The sequence below is a fragment of the Phocoena phocoena genome, chromosome 3 (genome assembly GCF_963924675.1).
Source record: "Phocoena phocoena chromosome 3, mPhoPho1.1, whole genome shotgun sequence".
NCBI lineage: Eukaryota > Metazoa > Chordata > Mammalia > Artiodactyla > Phocoenidae > Phocoena > Phocoena phocoena.
In genome coordinates, this window is record NC_089221.1 from 9,173,158 (window position 1) to 9,196,757 (window position 23,600).

General features: G+C 41.5%; 1 pseudogene; it reads left to right on the top strand.

Annotated features, from left to right (window-relative positions):
* Nucleotides 1–13,684: 13,684 nt before the first annotated feature.
* On the top strand, nt 13,685–14,028 carry LOC136120103 (large ribosomal subunit protein eL42-like; annotated as a pseudogene).
* Nucleotides 14,029–23,600: the final 9,572 nt, after the last annotated feature.

Genomic DNA, 23,600 nt, shown 5'->3' on the forward strand with positions numbered 1-23,600 from the left:
TCTGTCCCTTCTTATTTGCTTTTTGTGCCGTCATTAGAGTGAGGAACCCAATTAGAGGTAAAAAAAAAACACACAAAAAAGCAAAAAACAAAACCAAAAATATTACCTCTCCTCCAAAATGCCTGCAAAATGAGGGGAAAAATACTTTCTTTTCATTACTGCAAGAGAAAACTGAGAGATGAAACCATTAGCGACGTGAAATCTCGTGGGAAAACAGGTGGATTTTTTTCCCTTAGTGAATCTTAAAACAGTAAGATTTCCCTCCCTTTCTTTTTCTTTTCCCCTCGTCTGTCTGTCACATTGGGAGGCCTGCTGACAAGGACTTGAATAGGCTCTGTAATGATCCACAGGCATCCCCAACACGGTGGCACATTAAATGCATTGAGAAGCCATGTACGTGGGGAAGGAGCCATGGAAACAGAGGAATAAAATGTGCTGGTCTCCCTGGGGCTCTGCGATGCTGCTCAGTGGAGGGGAGGGGGACTTGGTGTCCCTGGAGTCTCCCTGATGGAGTTGGATTTCTGGGGTGCCCCAGGGTCCTAGCTATCAGAGTCATGAGGTTTCAGGGAGGAAGGATATCAAGCTGGAGATGTGGAGATGGGGTAGGACCTGCCTCTGTGCTGAGAAGGGGTGGTGGGTACCACCTACCCAGATACTCTCTTACTTAGATGCTGAGTATCTTACATCAGGCTCCCAGAAGCAGGGACATTATGCAGGGGGTTCATTGAGGAAGTGCTCTCAGGACAAGGGCAGGAAGGGTCAGGAGAGGACGGGTAGGGGAGATGTGTTTTGGGGGAGAAGCAGGTGAGAATGTGGGCTCCACTGGAGACCAGATCCCACGGGGAGCTCTGGAGCAGGAATCGTACCACACAGTTGGTCCCTTTAGAGGCAAGAAGGCTGGCCCTTGATATCACGTTTCGTCACTGTCACTGGCCATGGGGTGAGGTGCAGCAACTTCCACTAGGACAAGGAGAATGCTCAGGAGTTGGGGCCAGTAGTGCGTTACCAGCTGTATTAGCCCACGCAGGCTGCAGTGACAAAGTATTACAGATGGGGTGGGGGGGAACCTAAACAACAGAAATGTATTGACTCACCGTCTGGAGGCCAGAAGTCCAAAATCAAGATCCTTAATGTTCACTGCAGCACTATTTACAATAGCCAAGACATGGAAGCAAACTAAATGTCCATTGATGGACGAATGGATAAAGAAGATGTGGTACAGGGGCTTCCCTGGTGGCGCAGTGGTTGAGAGTCCACCTGCCGATGCAGGGGACATGGGCTCGTGCCCCGGTCCGGGAAGATCCCACATGCCGCGGAGCGGCTGGGCCCGTGAGCCATGGCTGCTGAGCCTGCGCGTCTGGAGCCTGTGCTCCACAATGGGAGAGGCCACAACAGTGAGAGGCCCGCGTACTGCAAAAATAAATGAATAAATAAAAGAAGATGTGGTACATATATACCATGGAATATTACTCAGCCATAAAAAAGGGTGAAATAATGCATTTGCAGCAACACGGATGGACCTAGAGATGATCATACTAAGTCAGAAAGAGAAAGACAAATATCATATGATGTCACTTATTGTGGAATCTAAAAAAATTATTCACACTGCTATATTTAAAATGGATAACCAACAAGGACCTACTATATAGCACAGGGAACTCTGCTCAGTATTCTGTAATAACCTAGTTGGGAAAAGAATTTGAAAAAGAATAGATATCTGTATGTACGACTGAATCACTTTGTTGCACACCTGAAACTAACACAACGTTGTTAATCAACTATACTCCAATATAAAATAAAAAGTTAAAAAAATTAAAACAATAAAAAATTATAAAATTGATTCGAATGAACTTATTTACAAAACAGAAAGAGACTCACAGGTATAGAAATCAAACTTATGGTTACCGAAGGGGAAAGGTGATAGGGGAGGGATAAATTAGGAGTTTGGGATTAACAGATACAAGCTACTATATGTAAAATAGATAAACAACAAGGACCTACTGTGTAGCACAGGAACTCTGTTCGATATCTTATAACAACCTATAATGGAAAAGAATTTGAAAAAGAATATTCTCCATGTATCTCCTCATGTTGTCTTCCCCCTGTAAGGGTTCAAATAAAAGGGGACTTTTGCATAAGGACACCAGTCATATTGGTTTAACTGCCCCTCCCATGACTTCATTAGCACAGACCCTACTTCGAATAAAGTCACAGTATAAGGTGCTGGGGGCTAGAACTTCAACACAGGAGTTTTTGGGGTGGCACAACTCAATCCTTAACACCAGTCAACATTTTTCAGCAGCCCGGAGGTGGAGGCACCTACCCGATGGTAAAGAGGACCCAAGCCGGGCACCACCAGCCTCCCCGCCATGTAGAACAGAAAAGCAAGTGCCCATGTTGGGTCATCTTAGTCGTCACCACTGGTTTCTTCTGGCACCTTCTCAGATGAAACAGTCTCTGGGGTAGACAATTCTCAAAAAGCGCTAAAGGCTGTTAAACACCAAGATCCTAGCACAGATTCGTTTCGGAAAAGTACTTTTCTCCACAATAACACTGTACCACTGAGAAGAGTGGAAAAGCTGGGGAGAAGGCGAAAGCCGGGGGGAAGGGGGAAAGATTTTCTGGAATCCCTATGGCCTCAGGCCGGGCCGGCAGGAAGGGAGCGTGGTCAGGGCAGCGGCCCTGGCCAGAGATGCGCCCCTCCTCTGATGGGACGGGGACAGGAGAGTCTCTGATTAGGGAGAAGCCGTGTCCTTGGGGGAACGGAAAGGTGAAGGAGGACAATGTAGGATCAGCATTAGAAGTGGAAACGGGAAGTATGACTGCACAGGAGTCTGGATCACAAACAGCAACTTCTCCGTGTCATGGGGGAGGGGACAGGATTGGGGCGGCCTCCCCACCTCCAGCTGTCCCCACTGCAGAGGCCTCCCCCTTTCCTCTCGGGCCACCGTCCTGTGTCCAGCAATCTCAGACCCCAAGGGCAGGACTGAAGGTCATTGCAGAGGTCCTTTCCATCCCCACTTAAGGACCAGCACACTTTCTGGAAGGCTTTGCACAGGGGACAGTTTGTAAAAGTGGGACGCCCCAGAACTGCAGGCATTTCTGAGGTTCTGAGGGAGGTTCTTGGGAGGCAAATGGGTTTTCCCAACCTCCCTGTTTGACATTGATGGGGGAGAAACTGCTTTCCTCTTCGTGAAGAATAAAAGGAAGCAGCATCTCTTTCTGACTGAAGGCGCTTTAGTCTTGGGCTTGGTTGGTAAAGACACCCGTGGGAGGCACCTTTCTCTGTTCCTATTTCGTGAAAAGGATGGAGGGACGTGGACTCAGGTGCCAGGAGGCAAGCTAGAGATGAACGGAAAAAGAATAATGTAGTATACTGGGTGGATTGCTACACAAGCTGGTTTTAGAGCAACTTTATTTAAAATAAAGTATATGTGTGTGTTATATATTATGTATCATCACATCCAAACCAAAGTAATAGGAATGCCTTCATTTTGTTAAATACCCAGGTGGGGCTTCCCTTTTTCTGGTTGTGTTGTACATTTCTATGGTTTTGCTCCATCTGTTTGTTTGAATCACGATGCAAACATGGCCCCGGCAGGGCATTGGATGACAACTCTCTTATGTCTGTCTTCATCCTTTGTTTTCCCTGCACTGGCTTGCGTACGTGACTGGGTGTTTATCCTGTAGGGTTTCCAGCAGTCTAGATTTTGCTGATTTTTCCCGCTTGTGACATTTAACCTGTCCCTCTGTCTGCTGTCTTTCTTATGAAGTGATAGGTAGATGGACGATCAGATTCAGATTTGGTTTATTTGGCAAGGCTGCTACTTGGGTGCTGGCTTTGATCCCTGGTCTTGGAGGACCCCACATGCCGCGGAGCAACTAAGCCCGTGCACCACAACTACTGAGCCTGCACACCTAGGGCCCGTGCTCCATAACGAGAAGCCACCGCAATGAGAAGCCCGCGCACCGCAACAAAGAGTAGCCCCTGCTCACCGCAACTAGAGAAAGCCCGCGCGCAACAACGAAGACACAACGCACCCAAAAATAAATTAAAAAAAAAATAGTGCTGTGAAGAATAGCCTTTTGAATATGGGTTTTCAAATCTTTGCCAGTGTATCATTGGGTTAGATCCGGAAGTGGGATAGATAGGGTAAATGAGAAGCACACGTGTCAAATTTTAGATTTTTGCCAATCCATGAATTCATTAGGGGTTGCAAAATGGTGAAATATAAATTCCATAATTCCTCATTCATTAGCTGGAATGGTTCTGTTAAGCAAAAGTTCCCTTTATCACCTGTTTGACTAGACTGAAGGACAATCACTTAAGGAAGGCAGGATAAATGCTTGATCCTTTCTCTTTGTTTACTAATTTTCACATTAATGAATTGGTTCACAGACATCTTCCAGAGGGAAGAATGAAAACATTTTTTTTATATATGTCATTATGAACATAGGGACTTCATCATATTTGAGGTGTTTCAATTTGATGGCATGGCAGAATAATTTTTTTAATTGAAGTAAAGTTGATTTACAATGTTGTATTAATTTCTGGTATACAGCAAAGTGATTCAGATATATCTATCGACCTATATATATAGGTCGATAGATACCTTTTCAGATCCTTTTCAGATGCTTTTTCAGATCCTTTTCCATTTTAGTTTCTATTGAATTGAATATAGTTCTCTGTGCTATACAGTAGGACCTTGTTGTTTATCTATTTTATATATAGTAGTTTGTATCTACTAATCCTAAACTCCTAATTTATCCCTCCCCGACCTTTCCCCTTTGGTAAACCTAAGTCTCTTCTCTATGTCTGTGAGTCTGTTTCTGTTTTATAAATAAGTTCATTTTAATCATTTTTTAGATTCCACATATAAGTGATATCATATGATATTTGTCTTTCTCTGTCTCAGAATAATTTTAATTTGTATTTCCCTTACTGAAAGTAATCTTGAGCATCTTTTCATTTGTTTAAGAGTGAGTCCATTTATTTTCCCATAAACTATCTGTTCATATTTCTAGATTACTTTTTGGTGGAGTTTTTTCTTCTTTATTTGTAGAACCTCTTTATAAATTAGCTTTATTGACTGTCTCATGCATGAATTTTCCCCTTAGTGTCATTTGTCTTTTTACTTTACTTATGCTTTTTTTGCCCATAAAAAGTGTTTTTCTTATAATCAAATTAATCATTTTGCTTATGCTTTTAGATTTCAAGTCATAATTAGGAAAGTTTTACTCACTCTAAGGTTAAAAAAGTATTCACCCATAGTTTCTTCTAGTATCTTATTTTTTTTAAACATTTAAACATACACATTTACAATGTATCCTGGTGTACAGCATGAGTAAAGATTTAAGTTTTAATTTTCCATATGGTTATGCAGTTATCCCAATACCACCTATGAAAAAGTTCATCTTTTCCCTACTGACTTAAGATGTAGTTTTTACTATATATGCAATTTTCATATTCATGTGAGTTTGTTTCTGGATTTTTTAAAATCCTGTATCATGTTTGTCTATTCAAGTACCAATACAAACCCTCTTAAATTATAGAAGCTTTATAGTGTGTTTTAATATCTGATAGGTCTACCCACCCTCCCTTCTCTCTCATTCCTTTTATTTTCCAGAGTGTTTTGCTTTCTTTCTTGTTATTCCAAATGAGCTCTATAATCAACCTCTCTGGCCCAGAGGGGATAAAAAACTGACAAATTTTAAAATTTAGATCACATTAAATTCATACATTGGCTTAGTGAGAACTGATATCTTTTTGATCTTAAGTCTTCCAGCCCAAAAAAGTCCTCCCATTTGTTTGCCTATTTTTGTGTCTTTTCGGGAGTGTTTTATAGTTTTCTTCATATGGGTTTCAGACGCTCCTTCGTAAGATTGACGCCTGAAAGATGTATGTCTTCTCTTTTTCACTATCATAAATGTGATCTTTTTTAATATCTCACTAGCTTTTTGTTTATTATATATAACAGGTATTTATTTTTCTTTGTTAAAAAATTGCTACCTTACTAAATTCTTTTATTATCATAGTAGCTCTTCCTGTGATTCATTTGGGTTTTCCAGATGTGTAATCATGAAGAGAAGATTTTTTTATATTAGCAACTCTGAAAAAATGTTTGAAATCTGAATCCCTGAGAAAGTATGCCTCTTTGGAACCACTGAATGGAATCAATGCAGTTGCCACGCTGGCAATGTGTTAGGGAAAATCTCTTCAAGGAAAGAAAATAGAGCTTTTTAAATCCTCAAACTGGCATCTCAAAGTTATAAAGGTGGAGACAGCATTGCAAAAATATGTAATTAATAGTCTCTGTCTCTCTCTCCTTTCTCTGAGCCTCTTCCTTCTCTGCTTTCTTTACTCCATTTTCTTGTATATTAACTCTTCCCACTGAAGATCCTTACCTCTTTCTACTTTTTTTTTTTTTTTTGCGGTATGCGGGCCTCTCACTGTTGTGGCCTCTCCCGTTGCGGAGCACAGGTTCCGGACGCACAGGCTCAGCGGCCATGGCTCACGGGCCCAGCCGCTCCGCGGCATGTGGGATCCTCCTGGACCGGGGCACGAACCCGCGTCCCCTGCATCGGCAGGCGGACTCTCAACCACTGCACCATCAGGGAAGCCCTACCTTTTAAGGTTCTTCTTGCAGCTGCTCTTTACTCTGTGGTCTGTGTCTCCTATTCGTTTTATTGAGTTTTTTGGGGGGGGGTCTTAAAAATATTATATAAAAACATTTCACTGTATATGTTTATGGTTTTGTTCTTAGAAGACTGACTTTTGTGTCTAATGTAAAGCACTCAGTACGTAGCTTTAGTTCCTCCTGAGATCCTAGACAATAAGAATACAGTCGTTCCTCGGTATCTGTGCGGGGGGTTGGTTCCAGGAGCCCTGAGAATACCAGAATCTCCGGATGCTCCAGTCCCTGGTGTAAAATGGTCCGGTGCAAAGAATACAGGTGGTTCTCCGTATGCTCGGGTTTCACGTCTGCAGATTTAACAATCAGCAAGAGGGCCGACTCATGGTGAAAATCTCCATTTAGTGCTCCTATGTGCCAGATACTGTGCTAGAAACTCATCCATTCATCCAATACATATATATTGAGTTCCAGGTACCATTCAAAGTGTTGTGGATAAAGTCTATGAATTCTCAGCCCTCACTGAGCTTACGTTCTAGAAGTAAAACAGGAAATAAATGAAAGAAATCAACAAAGTATATAGGATCTGTCTTAGTTCTTCTCCCACAGAAAGTCGAGGTTGAGGCCAGTGTAGGGAGAATGTTCTTGTCAGGACTTTGGCTTTTACCTGGCATGAGATGGGAAGCCACTGGAGGGAGGTCTTGGGGCAGAGGGGTAATATAATCTGACTTATGTCTTCACAGGATCATGACAACCCTGCAAAGTCAGTAATTCAGTCTCAAGAAATAAGATAATTTCTGTACGTATAGTTGAATCACTTTGCTGTACACCTGAATTATTGTAAATCAACTGTACTTCAACTTCTTTAAAAGCAAAAAATAAAAAAGTTTGAAAAAGAAATGGGATAATTTCCTGATGGTCACACAGAAGGTGATGGAGCCAGGATTTGCCCCCGGTGCTCTTACCCTTAAGTCCTTGCTTTATCTACAGGAGTATTTCCTTCCAAATATACTAGTTGTGGAAGTTTTTATTCTGTGTGTGTGTTTTTTATGTCTCCTTTCAGGCCTACACATTTCTGCCTGATGGAGATTTAAGCTCTGTTGAGTCTGTATTCTTTCATTCATTCCAAAAAGATTTATTCACTCCCTGCCTTGTGCGTGGCACCATAAATTGTACTGTGGGACATAAAAGAAGGAGAAGACAAGGTCCCTACTCTCAAGAAGTTTATAGACAAGCTATTAAGAGAAGACAGGATTTATATTTAAATTATTTAAATCCAATGACTTTTACTTCTTTTGGGGGCAGGCGGGGTTACTTGTTTCATTTAACTCCCCTAAAGGAACACTGCTCTTTCTTTTGAAAGAACAACCCCATCTGAGAACAGGAAGCAGACAAAATATGGAATTCCCTCTTCGATTTTATAGATTTTGACTTCCAGCCTGACTGTTCAGGTAGTGAATTAAAAGATGACTCTCTCCCTCCCCAACCCTAAGCCTTGCAAACCCGACCTGTGATCATAAGATCCAGCTGTGCCTTTGCTATTTCTCGCCTCATTGCCAGAAATAAAGGTTCAGCAGTGATCCCTGCTCAACTGACAGTGTTGCCAGTGACACCTGAGGCGAAGTAAAACCCAGCTCAGCAGTTCTGCTGCCACTGAGCTGCTGTGGTTTAGAATTAGTCAAAGCAAGGTGGCTCCTGGCTGCATTCTCCTCCCACCCCTCACTGGGGGACGGGAGAGGGGTTCTGCAGCAGATGGCAGAAATGTTCGCCATCGGACTCTGCCCTCTGGCTTTGATTAGGACACGTGACAAGGCTAGATGGCAAGTATGGAGTCAAATGACTGTTCTGCTTACCTTTGGCCACCATATCAGTTATTTTCAGGACTCAAGAAGAGTCCATCTGTCAAACCGTTGGCCTTCTTGCTAGAGACTCAGGAAAGCATTATGTTTTAGAAGAGCCAGCTCTGGGTGCAGACTGAGAACTCAAGGATTTGGTACCTACCTCTGTTGCAATTCATCTACGGACTGTGCAATCTCCAAGAAACGATACACGAAATCATCTAATTTTCTAAATAACCCGCATGAACTTTATTTGGGTCTTGCAGAGTCCACAGTGGGAAGCCAACAGAGCAGTAACTGGGCTCTGAAGCTCTTAAAATATCCCACTTTAGAAAGCCTGTCCATATTCTGCTGGAGTTTGCCTCCCTGCTCTGTGTGAACATGCAGAATCTCTCTAGCCTTACGGGATAGAATAAATCCATGACTCATTCTGGGAATAAAGAACAACCTCCGTCTTAGCTAACTTGATCTCAGATAATGCATCCTGTTAAGCCAGTGGATCCCCTCACTGGTTTCTTGTAGCTATTCTTTAATGCTCTATAGTCCCGGAACTATTATCCTTTGCTTATTATAGCTTCTTCTTACGTGGTGATGCAAGCCATTCATCCATCCATTCATCCATCCCTCTATCCATCCATTCATTCAAAAACTAAATCTTTATTAAAAGCCTATTATATGCCAGGTGCTATGAAACCCAGCACCCATCCTTTCCCTTTGGGAGGCTGTTGGTTCAGGGACTTCATATTTATGCCTTTTGCTTTTCTGTTTGAGCGTGTTTGTTGTGATAAATTTACAGAAGGGAACATTTCCAGGGAACTATGGTTACTTTGCTGATCAAGTTTCTGTATACTAAAAATTCTTCGAGATTCAGCATTAGAAATCGTGATGATTAGGAAGTCTTGATTTAGTTGTATGGAAAACTCTACTTAGTAATGGAAAACTCACCCTCTCCACCAAAGGAACTGGAAAGAGAAATGATTTTAAGGAAAATTACTGTTAATTTCTTTTTTTTTAAAAGGTAAGTTGTTTGGGCAAGTTCCTCTGGGCTACAAAAACATAAGATATTGGTGTCATTTTCTGGAATGAGACTCAGGATATGTCTGTTATATGAACTCATTGAAAATTTCTACCGAGAATAAAGTACTTGAAGCATGCAGATTTTAGCCTGCCAAATCATTTTACGCTAATTATGAAAAAATTAGAATTCGTTTTTTATCAGTGGCAGTTGAATTTAAATATGGATCAACCAAAGAGTATACAAGCATAAGAATCTAGTTTTTTTCAATTCTTATATCACTTTACTTTGCCACTAAAAATGTATTTTTTACTGTCAATTCCCATTTAGATTAAATTCTGTGTGTTTGCAAAATGTGTATTCAGATGAAAGCGATATAGTAGATTGTGGTAATAGAAGGACATTGAGGCTTGAAATAGGGTTCAATGGATAATCTATTTACTACAACATCTGTTACCATGAGAAGAGCCCCATTTCCACCCTAAACCATCATGCACTTTCAGATTTCTTCATTCCTATGTGTGGGTCAGTGGTAAGAAGAAAGAACAGAGCAGAACTAAATGCAGGTAGAGGTAAAAATACCATTTTTCACGTTATACCATCTCTGAAATCAAGATGTGTCGTACATTTAACATATCTTAGATTTGATTAAATATAGCTACCAGTGGGCTGGCATGCAGGAGTCTTAATGCTGGCCAGTTGGTCAACTGCGGCCATGTCTGTTTCAGTTTGTAAAACCCACCGTCCCTGGTAGAGTGTGTAACATTCACATAGCAGACTCTCAAGTATTTATTATTGAAGACAAATATTGAAGAAATACAGATGAAGAATACTGGATGACCAGTAACTTTAGAGAACAGTGTTAGCTAATTTAATCGGTGAAGGTGGAGGGCCCCTTTCAAGATTAGATTGTCTCATTCAAATATTTTTATCCACACGTGGTCATTCAGACACTATTCACTATGGCCTCTGCATTGAACAGTGAATCAAAGGTATCCATGAAAATGTTTCCAAGTTCTTTTAACTCTGAAAGTCTTGGAGTTACTACCTTCAAGCTTTCAGAGGATTCCTAGGTGTGATGACTGCTGAGAAGCCAGCTGGTTTCCCAGACCACCGACAGTGAGAAGGTATCTACATTGGATTCTACCAAATATGAGGGTGGAGATGACTCCTAGGGGTCTTCAAATACTCTTTGAGTGCCTCTCATATGTACTGGGGATACAGTAGTGGGCAAGGCAGATGAGGTCTCTGGTCTAATGGAACCGATGTTCTAGACCACTGGCATGATGCTTGTAAAAGCATAAGTGCAATGCCCGGCATTCAGTAGGCGTGCCATGAGTGTTAGTTTTCTTTCTTTCTGTGTAGATTTTACCAGCTAGAAATGGCAGTAAGGCCCTGCTTCTCCCCATCCACACCCTCAGCTGGCTCTTCAATCCCCTGGTATTGTTTTCTTGCAACAAAGCTTTTGCCTTGGTGCACTGGGAAAAGACATGTGGTTGGTACGAATGGGAGCCTGGCTGAAAGAACCTGGGGCAGATGTCCGTGCATATTAGAGTCTAAGAAAGTGTTCCCAGTCCTTTAAGAGAACTATTACTTGGCTCACTGCAAGCTAATTGCATTTGTTCAGTCATTGTGGAAATGGACGCAGACGGGCTGCAGAAGCTAAGAAATACCCCACTGTTGGATCAGAAATAAAGGCACTTGCTCAGGAGAAACTGTTGCCTGGGATGAGGTTTTCACCAAGAAGGGAAATTGCTCAGCAAATTTCCCTTTTCTGCTTAAGTAGGTCTTCTAATTAATTTTTACTGACCTACTCCTCCTTTAACACAAAAAAGTGTGAACATAGAAAGTATTGGGCTTGTTGATGGTTCCTTCCAATGTCACAAAGCAAAAGTGAGGGAGACAAATTTGTTCTGGGACAAAGCTTTGTTGCCTTGGGATCTGCAGCATTGGCGCTCAGCTGCAATGAAAACAGTGTTGTCTCCTTATTTCTATGTTGGTGTGATAAAAGCTTACTTTTTTTTTTTTTTTTTTTTTTGCGGTACACGGGCCTCTCGCTGTTGTGGCCTCTCCCATTGCGGGGCACAGGCTCCGGACGCGCAGGCCCAGCGGCCATGGCTCACGGGCCCAGCCGCTCCGCGGCATGTGGGATCCTCCCAGACCGGGGCACGAACCCGTGCCCCCTGCATCGGCAGGCGGACTCTCAACCACTGCGCCACCAGGGAAGCCCAAAAGCTTACTTTTTAAATAAAATGCCATGATGGGGTTAATAACCCCAAAATGAGAGTCAAATTGTAATGGGAAGAAGTATACAACATTATGATAAAGCTATGTATGGTCTCTCTATTTTAAGGTTAAAACCCCAGCATAGCTCTTCTATCACTTAAAGCTGTCCTTTCTATTGTTTCGATTAAATGATGCCATATTGTTCTCTTTTCACTAGTAATTAAACACAAGGGTGTAGTGTCATTTAGTAACTAGCTTCCATGTGGTAGAAATTCTAATTGGTTTCAGAATTTGGGGAGAAATGTTAATCCTGATTATTAGAGGAGTAAATGTTCTAGAAAACTGTTGTTCCCAAACCTTATCATCCCTACGGAAACTTATTGGTAGCCTGAAGAAACATATCTTATTGAAGGTCTATATCTTTACCTCAAGTTGCCCGATCGCTGGGACACACAAGCATATGGAGATTATTAGGGAGGGGCAGGGCTAATATCATGTAACTGGCAAGGGGTAACAATGAGAGTCAGATATCTGGGAAGAGGACTCCCAGCCCAACCTGCCAGCTGACTGGTCAAGCAGTTGGTTAGCCAACCACGTAGGCGAAGAGACTTACTCAAGTTTACACAACTAGTCAGAACAGCACCAGGTTAAGAACCTAGGTCTCCTGAACTGGCCAGGGCTGCTTCTACCTTTTTGAGGGAATGTTATAGTCCCTCCTCTTAAATATCCTGCAGGGCTTGTGATGAAAGAACCCTTGGAAGTCTTGGTAACTCCTAGGTTTGTTTGCAGGACAGGTTTTACAAACTACATATTCCTTCTCCAATGATTTGGTTTCCAGCTCCAAATGGAAACTAAAGCAGATGCCAAGCTTCTTACATTAGGATCAGGGTTTAAATGGGTTCTCACAGCTTCCTTAAGGCGCCAGGCCCTTCCATCAAGAAAAAGGCTCTTTGCTATGGCTATCACAAAAGGTAAACAGGGGAACGCAGGGACCTCAGATATCCTGTTTTCATTTCCTTTGGATATGTACCCAGAAGTGGGATTGCTGGATCATATGGCAGTTCCAGTTTTAATATTTTGAGGGCAGTATGGATGGTCCTAGAGGACATTATGCTGAGTGAAATAAATCAGACAGAGAAAGACAAATACTGTATGATTTTGTTTGTATGTGGAATATAAAAAAGCCAAACTCACAGAAACGGAATTGAATGGTGGTTACCAGAGGCTAGGGGATGGCAGAAACGGGGAGATGTTGGTCAAAAAGTGCAAACTTCCCTTTAGAATAGGAATAAGTTCTGGGGATCTCATGCACAGCTTTGTGATTATAGATAGCAATACTGTACCACATACTTGAAAGTTACTAAGAGAGTCGATCTTAAGCATTCTCATCACAGGAAAAAAAAAGAAATAGCAATTATGTGATGTGATAGAGGTATGTATTAGCTAACACCCTGGTGGTGATCACATTGCAGTATATAAATGTATCAAATCAACATGGTGTACACTTTAAACTTACACAATATTATGTATCAATTATATTTCAATAAACTTGAAAAAGAAAGGAAAAAAGACTCTACAGCAATTTATAGTAGCATCTGACAGCACTGAGGTAAAGTCTCCTGTGACTAGCATAAATAACAGTCCTGGTTTGCTTAGGATAGAGGAATTTCCCAGGAAACTGGAACTTTCCATGGCTAAAACTAGAAAAATTCTGGACATCCTGGAAGGAGATGCCCACCCTCTCTGTGGCAGGAAGGAAAGCTATACCTTGCAGAGCTGAAATACACACACACACACACACACACACACACACACTCATGCATACACATGTGGGCACACGTTTGTGCGTGCACACACACATACAGTATTCATAGGTCTGACATTGAAATATTAGCTATTTTGTTAGCATCCTGAATATTCGATCAGGAAAAAATGAAAAGCTTTTTTTCCATGACAACAGTGTTCACGTAAACATGGTGAACATTCCTAAAACCCGTCAGACTTTCTGTAAGAAGTATGGCAGGCACCAATCCCTCAGAACAGGGAGGGCAAGGTCTCTCTGTGTGCCCAAGGAAAGCACCATTATAACAAGAAGCAGAGCGGCTACAGTGGGCAGACTAAACTGATTTTCCAGAAAAAGCCTAAAATTACCAGGAAGATTGTGCTGAGGCTTGAATGCATTGAGCCCAACTGCAGGTCTAGGAGAACGCTGGCTCTTAAGAGATGCAAACATCCTGAACTGGGAAAAGATAAGAAGAGAAAGGACCAAGTGATCCAGTTCTCAGCTTTGTATCCTGTTTCATCCCAAAGACAATAAAGTCTTGAGATATGTTTTTTTTTAAAAAAAAAAGATGAAAAGATTGTAAAAAAAATACTTTAGCTAATTCAAAGTTTGCAAATATATAACTGTCTGTTCTCTGTATAATAATGTGAAAACGATGATGGTTTTGTACTGTTGACCACATGAAACATACAGCACCAAAGTTTCTGAAGTGAAATGGAAATTGTATCATTATTTCTGCTTTTCAGAGTTTTAATGGTTCAGTAAAGGGCGATGACAGACTCTCCAAATCTCAGCACGTCGAAAAATTCTTTCTTCCTGAGTAGCAAAGCCCATCTGTTTTTAAACTGTGAGGGAGCTGCTGACACTTTATTAAGCTGTTGTTTTGCTTAAATTGCAGTTATTTAAAGTGACACTTCCCTCCACTCCGGCTTTCCAAAGTGCAGTAACCATAAGTACTTCTTCTTTGGGAAACTGCATGTGGCTCCTCCTTGATTAATGCACAGAGTCAATATTTTTGCTTTATTTTAAGGCATCACAGCATGTGGATGTTTTCTTGGATATTCACTTTTTCTTCCTTTATTTTCCCCCCTCCTCTCCTGCTGTAAGAGTAGAGGCACTGACTATTCTATTTCTAGCAGGAGGAAGAAACCCATGTTTGAAGGAAGTCTTGTTTGCTGGTTATTTAAATTTTTCTGATCACAGTCTGTAGCATCTGTGTTGTTAAGCTGGATTTGATTACTTGACTTTTTTTTTTTAACTTTTTTTTTTTGCAGTACGCGGACCTCTCACTGTTGTGGCTTCTCCCATTGCGGAGCACAGGCTCCGGACGTGCAGGCTCAGCGGCCGTGGCTCACGGGCCCAGCCGCTCCGCGGCATGTGGGATCTTCCCGGACCAGGTCACGAACCCGTGTCCCCTGCATCGGCAGGCGGACTCCCAACCACTGCGCCACCAGGGAAGCCCGATTACTTGACTTTTTAGTGAAGAAAGCTCCTTCCTGAAATTTCAGCTCCCTTCTCTATTTTTCCGGCTTCCTGGTTTTCCTGCAGCTCAATCTACCTTGATCTCGGCTGTAACTTGCATCCTCTCCTCCCCTCCCTATGGGGATGAACATTTCATACACAGCGAGAGGTGTTTTAAATGTCATGGTTTGTCTGACCTTCTGGATCTCAAAGGTCAGACACACACGTCTGTTAGAAACAGTTTTCCAAGGAATCATCAGATTCTAGAGTTGGAGTCCCAGTTTCATGTTCTTGGTACTTATTCATGTGTTCTTATTTTACATATTTTCTCAGTTTACTTCTAGCCACTGTATTCAGAAGAAAAATAAGAGATGTCAAAGTGGAGTGGCCTTGAGAAGATCAGAGAAGATAAGTCCTCTGCATCTCTGGATGTTTGGAGACTTTGTTTCTCTCCCTTTCTTGAGCTTCCTTATTTCCTTTTCATTTATCTACTAGTCAAAGCCCACACTCACTGTGCTGGTGGTGGAGACCTTACCCGAGGGGGCGATTAGGGATGCTACAGGTAAAAGGATGAAGAGGAAGGACGTGAAGGCAGAGTTCTGGGAATCTGGGCATGTGAAGGGTGAAACTGGGGGTCTGAGACAGAACCCAGGAAATCTCATGGAGCAGAAGACACAGATTTCCAAGAGAATGAAACTCTTGTTGCACAGAGTTAAATCCCCTGAGTGTGTTTGGGGGTGTGAGAGTGAGTGCGAGCAAGGTACTAGAATTCAATAGTACAAAAGAGCAGGGAAGACTGTCACCCGGAGAAACCAGGGGCCAGCAAAGTGAAAAGCCCCCAGACACAACTGTGTCGACTTGGAAAAAAAACGCAGAACCTAAAAGTTGAGAATTGTGTTTTATTTGGAAGACAAAACTGAGGACTTAAGCCTGGGACCCAGCATCTCATATCACTCTGAGGGACTGCTCCAAAGAGTTAAGAGAGGGAGCCAGGATACACAGGAGTTTCTATAACAAAGACCAGGTAGTCGGAACATCAAAAGGTTACTGCTAATTAAGGAAAAACAGACATCTCAAGTTTAGGAATTTAGCGCTTTTCTGTGTATGGGAAGATGCAAGAGTCTGGGCTCACTGAAATCATTCCTTTGATGTGCACCTCAGCTCCCTGGGGCCAGTATCCTGTGCTTTCCCATCCTAAGTCTCCTCAGGGGCACCGTCAGGGGGTAACTGCAGCGGCTGGCTGCTTTAGATGCTGGGCAGCCTGATTTCATCCTGAGTTCCCTCGGGGCTCACCATCGGGAAGGCTGTGATGTGATGGCTTGATGGCTGCAACATCCTTTGCTTACTGATATAGCAGGCAATAGATTTCATTCACAAACCAGACCAATGGACTTCTTATTGTTTATTCCTAATTATCATGAAGCCCCAATAACTCTTAGGTATAGTATGTCAGATCTACCTTGTCACAGGTTTTACTTGTCTGCAATGGAACATTCTACACACAATTGGCTCCTGCGTGTGTTGAGAGGTGTGCAGAGTCTCCCAAATGTGTGGACCCCAGGGATGATGTACTTTGCAGGCTCAGGGTCCAATGGCAAGAAGACCCCCAGACCTCTGCCCACACGTGCTATCCTCCTGGGCCTCCCTCTAGGAAGAAATGGGATGAAGAGAAGGGAAAGGTGGAGGTGGGGTGGGTGCGCGGTGGAGGAGGCAAGCCTCCACATTCCCTCTTTTGACCCAACTTCCCAGACTTTCTGAAATGACTCTAGCCAGGTTATCCACAGGGCAAGGCTTAGCGAGAGCTGAAAGGACATTCTTGTTATATATTCAATCTCTCCTCTTGGCTTTGGCTGCAACTCCATTCATCTGGGCTACTGTAGACTCAGACTTGTTATATAAATATAACGGGAGACAACAGGTTGGTATAAAAGGCTTTCTGACAAAGTATAAATGCTGAAATCAACTCTACTCTATTTTAATGGGGAAATGAGAACTGAAGACACTGCTTGGACAGAAATGGGGAGAAAAGACAAGCTAGAGATTCTAGGGATCTCAGTTAAACTTCAGGGATTTAACTATCTTCTCTTCATCTGGACTGGCTTATTGAAGTTCAAGGCAAAAAGTGACATTAAAGTTCTGCTAGTTCAATACAGTCATTCCACAAGGGAGAATCGCTGCCCCCAGGGGTTTAACGCCTTGTCAAGGGCCAACAAGCTGGTCAGTAGTGGAAGCAGGTCTAGGACTAGGTCTCCTGATTTCCAATCCTGACTTTTTTTTAATTGCAACAGGTTATTTCCAATGTCCACAAGGGCAAAATGAAAGCTGCGGGCTAGGTTCCCTGCCAAAGCTCTGTACAGAGAGTAACTTAGCAGAGATGAGAGGGTGGAGGGTAATGATTTGGGAAGCTTTAAACAAGGATTGGAGATCATCATCTGTCATCAGCTGTCTCCTACTTCTACCTTGCCCTGTGAATCCTACCCAGGATCCTGCATCTGCAACTCCGCAGGGGGCTTTGCAAGCTTTCAAGTTTTCATTGCTTTAATTCAGGTCTAAATTTGATTCATTCTAGTTGGATTTTTAAAAAATTCTGATTTTGTATGAACAATTGTATTCTGCCTTGTCTTCCCCATTCCTCTTTTTCCAAGTTTCCTCTGTTAGGTTCCATTTTTCAAATTCAGATGGAGTCCATTGCTTTTGAACTTTTCCCAAACCTTTTATTCTCCCCTATCTCTGTTGAGTTGCAGAGCCTCAAAACTTGACATAAAATGAATGGGGACCAGACCGCCATGGAACGTGTGGAGAAGTTGCCCTTTCAGGTCAACATGTGTTCTTTGTTGGGTAATGGACACTGCTGAAGTGAGAACCCCGGTATGGAAGGACCTCCGCAGTATCCCGTCAGGTCATCTGTGGCAATTAGTGGTCTGTGTCTAAGTCTCTTCATCTAAGAATGGTAATAGCTGCAAATTTGATATTGTTGTGAAAATAAAAGGTAGGTACTAAAACATGGTCATAGGTTTAAAAGTGCTGTACAGATATTAGCTACTGTGTAACTGGACCCTGCATTTTCATTCTTTGAGAATCCCAGAGTTCTGCTGAAAAACAGGTAAATTTAGATTTTCTTTTAGAAAACAAGTTAATTTTTTCAAAAGAACTCATGTTGTTTAAAAATGAGATATCTACGCATTTCAGGCAGAAGCGAGTGGTTCTTTTTTAGAACTCTCTAGTAATTCTGTGCTCCCTCAGAGAAGAATCACATGTTGCAGTACTGTGTATTGCTCCGTGTCCCTCTGGATGCCCCAGCGTGTTGAGTAAATTGGTAGAGTGTCATGGAACAGATACATGGCCGATTGACTGGACTACAAATGAGAGGATAAACAAGCTGCTCTCAGTCTTCACTGGCCATTCCTTCCGGGAACTCCCATTATGGGGCCATTTTAATGAGTCGCTCAAACCAGGGGACACGGTAGAGTAGGCAGCTGCAATTTGTGCCTCAGAAACATACCACTATTTTAAAATCGAAGCATGGTTGATTTACAACATTGTGTTAGTCTCAGGTGTACAGCAAAGTGATTCAGTTATATTTATATTCTTTTTCAGATTCTTTTCCATTATAGTTCATTACAAGATTTTGAATATAGTTCCCTGTGGTATACAGTAGGTCCTTGTTATTTATCTATTTATATACAGTGGTGTATATCTGTTAATCCAAAACTCCTAATTTGTCTCTCCCTCCTACCTTTCCCCTTCTGTAACCATAAATTTTTTTCTATATCTGTGAGTCTGATTCTGTTTTGTAAATAAGTTCATTAATATCTCTTTTTAAGATTCCAAATATAAGTGATATCATATGGTATTTGTCTTTGCCTGACTGACTTCACTTAGTATGGTAATCTCTAGGTCCATCCATGTTGCTGCAAATGGCATTATTTCATTATTTTTTATGGCTGAGTAATATTTCATTGTACATATATACCACATCTTCTTTATCCATTCATCTGTCGATGGACACTTAGGTTGCTTCCACGTCTTGGACATTGTAAATAGTGCTGCTATGAACATGGCGGTGCATGTATCTTTTTGAATTAGAGTGTTTTTCTTTTCTGGATGTATGCGGAGGAGTGGGATTGCTGGATCATATGGTAATTCTATTTTTAGTTTCTAAGGAACCTCCATACTGTTCTCCATAGAGGCTGTACCAATTTACATTCCCACCAATAGTGTAGGAGGGTTCCCTTTTCTCCACACCCTCTCCAGCATTTATTATTTGTAGACGTTTTGATGATGGCCATTCTGACTGGTAAAAACATACCACTTTTGGATCACCACACTCAAAAATATTTCCAGGTTGTATGGGGATCATGTGATTTCAGAGGTGATAGAATCCTCAGCTCACATCCAATCCACTTTCATTTTAAAGTGGGGAAGACTGAGGTGTAGAGAGACTCAGAGCCCCATGTAGACAACACAGCCCGTTGTCCTGACACCTGAGCCCATTTCCTGAGCTCTGTTCTGCTGATTTAAGGAGATGGTTGTAGCCTCTCATCTGGGGATACAGGAAGATGATCCAGAGCAGTGGCTCTTAACCAGGGGATTGTTCACCTTCAGCGGATATCTGGTAACGTCTGAAGACATTTTATTTGTCATGATCGGATGGGGGAGTTAGTGGTTCAGGGCCAGGGATGCTGCTCAACATCCTACAATGCACAGGACAGCCCCACAACAAAGCATTAACCAGCTCAGAGTGCCAGTGGTGCTGAGGCTGAGAAACCCTTTTCTAGAGAAGTTAACTTTGGAGCTGGGAATACTTGGATTCAAACCCTGGATCTGCTATTCTCTATCTTTCGGGGGAGGTTAATCAACCTCCCTGTGCCTTGGGTTCCTCATCTGTAAAATGGGCATCCTGATAGTGCCCATCGTACAGGATTGTCACGAGGGTTAAATAAGATGTTGCATGTAAAATACAGGGAGTCACACGCAGTTGGCACTCAATAAATGGTACCTACTGATGTTATTACACCTGCAAAACTAAATTGTCAGACTTAGATAACTACATGCATATGAGTAAAATCTAATAAGGCTTTTGTGGTGCCCTTTAAGGCATTACAGTTTGGTAGGGCACATGGACCCCTCAATTCTTCTTCCAGGACCCTAAGGATCCTGGAATGTTGTCTCAATTGCATATTAAGAAATAGTGATACTGACATATACTGAGAGCTTATTCTGTGACAGGGCTTCTTCTAATCCCGTCATAAGTATTAGCTCATTTAACCTACATAACAGTTTCATCAAGCAAGCACAGCTTGAGACTTAAGGAGCTTCCTTAATCCGAACAGCATGTATTTCTTTAAAAATGCAAAGTTCTTAGCCAATATCTTTAAAAATATTGTATCCCTCTCATTTGCCCTATTTCTCCTTCTGAAACGATATTTTAGACATATGTTGGATCTTCTCATTTTATGCTATGTGATTCCTATGCATGCACACACAGGTATATGTATACATATATAGTTTGTTTTGTTTTGTTTTACATCTTAATTGGAGTATAATTGCTTTACAATGGTGTGTTAGTTTCTGCTTTAAAACAAAGTGAATCAGTTATACATATACATATGTTCCCATATCTCTTCCCTCTTGCATCTCCCTCCCTCCCACCCTCCCTATCCCACCCTTCTACGTGGTCACAAAGAACCGAGCTGATCTGCCTGTGCTATGTGGCTGCTTCTCACTAGCTATTTTACGTTTGGTAGTGTATATATGTCCATGCCACTCTCTCACTTTGTCACAGCTTACCCTTCCCCCTCCCCATATCCTCAAGTCCATTCTCTAGTAGGTCTGTGTCTTTATTCCTGTCCTGCCCCTAGGCTCTTCAGAACCGTTTTTGTTTGTTTGTTTTTTTAGATTCCATATATATGTGTTAGCATACAGTATTTGTTTTTCTCTTTCTGACTTAATTCACTCTGTATGACAGTCTCTGGGTCCATCCACCTCACTATAAATAACTCAATTTCGTTTCTTTTTATGGCTGAGTAATATTCCATTGTATATATGTGCCACATCTTCTTTATCCATTCATCCGATGATGGACACTTAGGTTGTTTCCTTCTCCTGGCTATTGCAAATAGAGCTTCAATGAACATTTTGGTACATGACTCTTTTTGAATTATGGTTTTCTCAGGGTATATGCCCAGTGGTGGGATTGTTGGGTCATATGGTAGTTCTCTTTGTAGTTTTTTAAGGAACCTCCATACTGTTCTCCATAGTGGCTGTACCAATTCACATTCCCACCAGAAATGCAAGAGTGTTCCCTTTTCTCCACACCCTCTCCAGCATTTATTGTTTGTAGATTTTTTGATGATGGCCATTCTGACTTGTGTGAGATGATATCTCATTGTAGTTTTGATTTGCATTTCTCTAATGATTAATGATGATAAGCATTCTTTCATGTGTTTGTTGGCAGTCTGTATATCTTCTTTGGAGAAATGTCTATTTAGATCTTCTGCCCATTTTTGGATTGGGTTGTTTGTTTTTTTGTTATTGAGCTGCATGAGCTGCTTGTAAATGTTGGAGATTAATCCTTTGTCAGTTTCTTCATTTGCAACTATTTTCTCCCATTCTGAGGGTTGTCTTTTGGTCTTGTTTATGGTTTCCTTTGCTATGCAAAAGCTTTGAAGTTTCATTAGGTTCCATTTGTTTATTTTTGTCTTTATTTCCATTTCTCTAGGAAGTGAGTCAAAAAGGATCTTGCTGTGATTTATGTCATAGAGTGTTCTGTCTATGCTTTCCTCTAAGAGTTTGATAGTTTCTGGCCTTACATTGAGGTCATTAATCCATTTTGAGCTTATTTTTGTGTATGGTGTTAGGTAGTGATCTAATCTCATACTTTTACATGTACCTGTCCAGTTTTCCCAGCACCACTTATTGAAGAGGCTGTCCTTTCTCCACTGTACATTCCTGCCTCCTTTATCAAAGATAAGGTGACCATATGTGCATGGGCTTATCTCTGGGCTTTCTACCCTGTTCCATTGATCTATCTTTCTGTTTTTGTGCCAGTACCATACTGTCTTGATTACTGTGGCTTTGTAGTATAGTCTGAAGTCAGGGAGCCTGATTCCTCCAACTCCGTTTTTCATTCTCAAGACTGCTTTGGCTATTCAGGGTCTTCTGTGTTTCCATACAAATTGTGAAATTTTTTGTTCTAGTTCTGTGAAAAATGCCAGTGGTAGTTTGATAGGGATTGTGTTGAATCTGTAGATTGCTTTGGGTAGTAGCGTCATTTTCACGATGTTGACTCTTCCAGTCCAAGAACATGGTATATCTCTCCATCTATTTGTATCATCTTTAATTTCTTTCATCAGTGTCTTATAATTTTCTGCATACAGGTCTTTTGTCTCTTTAGGTAGGTTTATTCCTAGATATTTTATTCTTTTTGTTGCAATGGTAAATGGGAGTGTTTTCTTGATTTCACTTTCAGATTTTTCATCATTAGTGTTAGGAATGCCAGAGATTTCTGTGCATTAATTTTGTATCCTGCTACTTTACCAAATTCATTGATTAGCTCTAGTAGTTTTCTGGTAGCATCTTTAGGATTCTCTATGTATAGTATCATGTCATCTGCAAACAGTGACAGCTTTATTTCTTCTTTTCCGATTTGGATTCCTTTTATTTCCTTTTCTTCTCTGATTGCTGTGGCTAAAACTTCCAAAACTATGTTGTGTAAGAGTGGTGAGAGTGGGCAGCCTTGTCTTTTTCCTGACCTTGGTGGAAATGGTTTCAGTTTTTCACCATTGACGACGATGTTGGCTGTGGGTTTGTCATATATGGCCTTTGTTATGTTGAGGAAAGTTCCCTCTATGCCCACTTTCTGGAGGGTTTTTATCATAAAAGGGTGCTGAAATTTGTCGAAAGCTTTCTCTGCATCAATTGAGATGATCATATGGTTTTCCTTCTTCAGTTTGTTAATATGGTGTATCACAATGATTGATTTGCGCATATTGAAGAATCCTTGCATTCCTGGGATAAACCCCACTTGATCATGGAGTATAATCCTTTTAATGTGCTGTTGGATTCTGTTTGCTAGTATTTTGTTGAGGATTTTTGCATCTATGTTCATCAGTGATATTGGCCTGTAGTTTTCTTTCTTTGTGACATCCTTGCCTGGTTTTGGTATCAGGGTGATGGTGGCCTCATAGAATGAGTTTGGGAGTGTTCCTCCCTCTGCTATAGTTTGGAAGAGTTTGAGAAGGATAGGTGTTAGCTCTTCTCTAAATGTGTGATAGAATTTGCCTGTGAAGCCATCTGGTCCTGGGCTTTTGTTTGTTGGAAGATTTTTAATCACAGTTTCAATTTCAGTTCTTGTGATTGGTTTGTTCATATTTTCTGTTTCTTCCTGATTCAGCCTTGGCACGTTGTGCATTTCTAAGAATTTGTCCATTTTTTCCAGGTTGTCCATGTTATTGGCATAGAGTTGCTTGTGGTAATCTCTCATGATCTTTTGTATTTCTGCAGTGTCAGTTGTTACTTCTCCTTTTTCATTTCTAATTCTATTGATTTGAGTCTTCTCCCTTTTTTTCTTGATGAGTCTGGCTAATGGTTTATCAATTTTGTTTATCTTTTCAAAGAACCAGCTTTTGGTTTTATTGATCTTT